This window comes from Arachis hypogaea, chromosome 10 (assembly GCF_003086295.3).
Source record: "Arachis hypogaea cultivar Tifrunner chromosome 10, arahy.Tifrunner.gnm2.J5K5, whole genome shotgun sequence".
NCBI classification, from domain to species: domain Eukaryota; kingdom Viridiplantae; phylum Streptophyta; class Magnoliopsida; order Fabales; family Fabaceae; genus Arachis; species Arachis hypogaea.
In genome coordinates, this window is record NC_092045.1 from 28,976,051 (window position 1) to 28,980,515 (window position 4,465).

At 40.0% G+C, this 4,465-nt stretch overlaps 1 non-coding gene across 1 annotated transcript; it reads left to right on the forward strand.

The window, feature by feature from the left end:
- The first annotated feature begins 1,830 nt into the window (after positions 1-1,830).
- On the forward strand, positions 1,831-1,937 carry LOC112718878 (small nucleolar RNA R71). The gene has a single exon (XR_003161204.1). It is a non-coding gene; the product is annotated as a small nucleolar RNA R71 (small nucleolar RNA).
- Positions 1,938-4,465: the final 2,528 nt, after the last annotated feature.

Sequence of the window (4,465 nt, forward strand, 5' to 3'; positions counted from 1 at the left end):
TTTTTCATGCTCCTTACTAGGCTCAACCACTTGATCTTCAATTAGGTCACAACCAAAGATAGAGTAGAATTCAAGAGTGGGCTTCTTGGATCCATTCAAAGTGAACTTCACTATTTTTCCATCGGCCTCAAATGAGTAAGCTCTCGAAAATGCATCTAACTTGAATTGATATGTCTTTAAAAATGGTCTCCCAAGGAGAATAGAGGATGGCTTGTCCAAATCAATTGGAGGGATTTCCAAGATATGAAAATCTACCGAAAATAGCAACCCTTGCATATTGACCAAAACATTTTCTGTAATTCCTACAACCGACACAATACTTTTGTCCGCCAACACAAATCTTGCTCTGGACCTCTTCAATGGTGACAAGTTCAACTTCTCATAGATAGGGAGGGGCATAATACTCACACAAGCTCCCAAATCACACATGCAATCCATGAACTCCGTCCCACCAATCACACAAGTTACCAAACAAGGACCGGAATCATTACATTTTTTCGGAATGAGAGAAGAAATAGAGTCATTCACCGGACTTTTGTTTAGCTCACCAATCTTGTCCTAATGAGTGCAAACATTCTTTAGGAATTTGGCGTATTTTGGATCTTGTTGGACGGCTTGAAAAAGAGGAACGGTAATTTTCACATTCTTGAAAATCTCCACCACATTAGTGTCAAAGTCTTCATGCTTTTTAGCCTTTTTAGCTAACATTGGAAAAGGAATTAGTGTAGGCTCTTCAAGAGGTTCTTCCTTTTAGGCTCCTTGACCTTTAATAGTTCCTCCTCGTCTCTTGCAACATTTTTCTTCTCATCTCCAACCACCTCCACTTCTTCTTCTATTTCTTTATTGTGGGGTTCCTTGCTCAAACTTGTAGGCTCGAGACCAACTTCATCTAACTTGGTACCACTCCTAAGGGTAATAGCATTAATACTTCCCTTTGGGTTTGGTTGGGGTTGAGAAGGTAGACTGCTAGAGGTAGAAGCTTGATGGGTATTTTGAGTGTTTGAAGTAGAAAGAGTCAAATGAGATAAAGCTTCGGCAATGGTTGCCATGTATGTTTCTTGCTTCTTGCATGAAGCTTTGATGTGCATCATTCATATGAGGTTGATTTGGAGAGGGAGGTTGATTGTTTTGAGTGAGGTTAGGCCTAGTGTATGGTGGTTGATATCTTGCTTGATATTGAGAATGTGGTTGTTGAGTGGGTTGGGCATGAGGTGAGCTTTGTGGTTGATATCGTGGGTGGTAGTGAGGTTGTGGTGGTTGATGGTAAGGTTGTTGGCCTTAGGAGGGTTGATGATAATAGACTTGTTGATTGGAATAAGGTTGAGCTTGAGATGGTTGGTTTCACCTTTGATGGGAGCTATTTCTCCATCCTTGACTTTGGTTCCCTCCATAGTGATGAGATCCTTGATTGCCTTGATTGTAATTGGACCTTTGTGGGTAAGGATTTGCCACTGCCAATGTGTTGTCCGCTTAGATTTGAGGGCACTCATCGGTGTAGTGACCGTTGCAAGCACAAATACCATAAGATCTAGGAGGTCCTTCAATTCTAGAAGGTTGGGGTGGAGGAGATAGCAACATTTGTGGAATTTGTTGGCCTTGAGTGATTTACCTTAACAAGACCGTCATCTCACCCAGCGTCTTGGTCAAGATAGCATCACCGGAAGGTGAGACTTCACTTATAGCCTTTGGTTGGAGCTTTCTTATCCTTAAATGTTGAGTTGAATCTGCCAAGTCTGCAATGACTTCCCAAGCCTCTGTTGCGGTTTTATTCTTAGTGAGAGATCCTCCACTTGAGGCATACAAAAGTAACTTATGAGCACCAATTCATCGATGTGGTGGTGAGGACAAGCTTCCAACAACTTTTTGAACCTTTCCCAATATTCAGAAAGGGTATCTTCATCTCTTTGCATGATGCAAGAGATTTCTTTCCTTAGACGGTTCGTCTTTTGAGGCGGATAGAACTTCTCAAGAAACTCCTTGCGTAACAAATCCCAATTAGAAATCACCTCCTCAGGTTGGGTGTAAAATCATTTTTTCGCCTTTTCCTCTAAGGAGAAAGGAAAAGCGAAAACCATGACCGCTATCTCATCCGAGTCATGTCTTCTTGCAGTAGAGCACACAACTTGAATATCTTTCAAGTGCTTGAGAGGGTCTTCTCACGGTAACCCATGATATTTTGGAAGCAAGTTGATCATACCTGTCTTGAGCTCAAAGTTGGCATCTAGATCTGGGTACCGAACTTGTACCGGTTGCAAGGTGATGTCTGGGGCTCCGGCCTCTTTTAAAGTAATTCTCCGAGGTGGCTCCGCCATATTGTTGTCACCTAATTCACTCAAAGAAATTTTAGCACTTCCAATAGAAGAATTCAAGGTTCCTTCGTTAAGTGCAGAATGAGGATCACGGTTAGAGGGTGATGGTGAATCGGGTTGCTCTTCAAGAGAGTCCAATTCACTATGCACGAATGCTAACCGGCTCTGAGCTTGCCTAAGACGGGTTAAAGTCCTTTCTATTTTAGGGTCAAAAGGGGCCAAGCTGAGTCTGGAAGCGACCGTGTCATTCAACTCAGGAATCAATGAAAGCATGCAATTACCAAAAGCAAAACAAGAATAAGAAAATAAACGAAAATAATCTAATAGTCAATAACTACTAAAACTATTTAGATAAAGGCGCCAACTACCAATTAGTGTCAAGTAACAAACAAAAATCAAGTATTCACGCTATTCACAGATTTACAACAACCGAATTTATAGCACTCATTGCACTTAGCTTCCTCAGCAACGGCGCCAAAAATTTGGTGGGGGCCGGATTGTCGGTTAGGAATTTCTCTCTTTTCTCCCAAAAGGGAAGGAAGGAAAGATGGATTTTAGCATTGCATGTATAGTCCCAACTGACAAGGTGACTCACAACACAAATTTAGATTAGAGATGTCTGAAGAGAGAACTTTTGCGTGGTCTAGAATTCAAAATAAATTTCCGTTGCAAGTATAGCTTCTAAACCAACAAGAGTCCTTTCTTACAAACGTTTTGGTTGTCACAAGTAACAAACCCAATAAAAATAATTAACCGAAGTATTCAAACCTCGGGCATCTTCTCAAGGAATTGTAGGGAAGTATGATTTATTATTGGTTATGGAAAAATAGTGTTTTGCGTTTTGAAAAGGTTTTGAGCAAGAGAAATGGTTTGCAAAAATTAATAAAGTAATAATTAATAAAACTCTTGGCAAGGTATGAAAACTGAAAGTCCTATCCTAGTTATCCTTATCAATGGTGATGAGAATTATATTTTTGCTACCACTAAATCAACCTCTAACTATGAAGTTCAGTTAAGTGGACAAATTAATTTAACACCTAAAGACCTAGTCAACTCCTTGAGGAAAGACTAGAGTTATAGGAATCTAAATTAATCAGCAAGAAAAACAATTATCAATCACGATGAGTTTGATAACTCAAGAGTTACCAATTAATCAACCAAAGCCAAAAGAGAAAAAAATCTAAATTATTTATATAAATAAAGGAAAGCAATCATGAGTCTGAAATACCTCAAATTATATTAATTAAGAAAATCCTAACATGAAAAGTTCACAAACAAATAAAAGAGAAAATAAATAAAAAGAACATTGAACCTATGATGAAGAAGATAAAAATATTCCTAAGTCCTTTAAGAGGAATCCTAATCCTAAGAGAGAGGAGAGAGCCTCTCTCTCTAAAACTACATCTAAAACCTAAAATTGTGAGTAATAATTGAATCTGAAGTATCCCCTGAGTCTCTGCATGTTCCCTGACTTTAATCTGTGTTTCTGGGCCGAAAACTGGGTTAAAATGCGGCCCAGAATCTCTGCCAGCGACTTCTGTAATTCTGCAGATCGCGCAAGTCACGCGGCCGCGTCGTCCACGCGATCGCGTCACTCAGTATTTTTCGTACCACGCGTGTGCATCGTCCACGCATTTGCGTCGTTCGTGCAGCTTCCAGTCTACGCGGTCGCGTCAGGCACGCGAACGCGTCACTCTGATTTCTTCCATTTCGCGCGGTCGCGTGAGCCATGCGACCGCGTGACTTCTCGCTGGTCATCTCCTTAATTCCTTGTGTTCCTTCCATTTTTGCACACTTCCTCTTCATTCCTTACGCAATCCTTGCCCTATGAAGTCTGAAACACTTAACACACAGATCACGGCATCGAATGGTACAAAGGAAAATAAAAATATACAACTAAAAGGTCTTTAGGAAGCAAGTTTTCAATCATAGAACAATTTGGGAAGGAATTATAAATACATGCTAATCATATGAATAAGTGGGTGAAAAGCTTGATAAAACCACTCAATCAAACACAATATAAACCATAAAATAGTGGTTTATCAATGTCACAATTCAAAACCAATTTAAATCCAGGAGTAGAATCCCGAGTCGTCTCCCAAGGACTAGTGCCAATGAGTGCACAATTTCGGTTTTGATAATCAAGGAATTTCCAA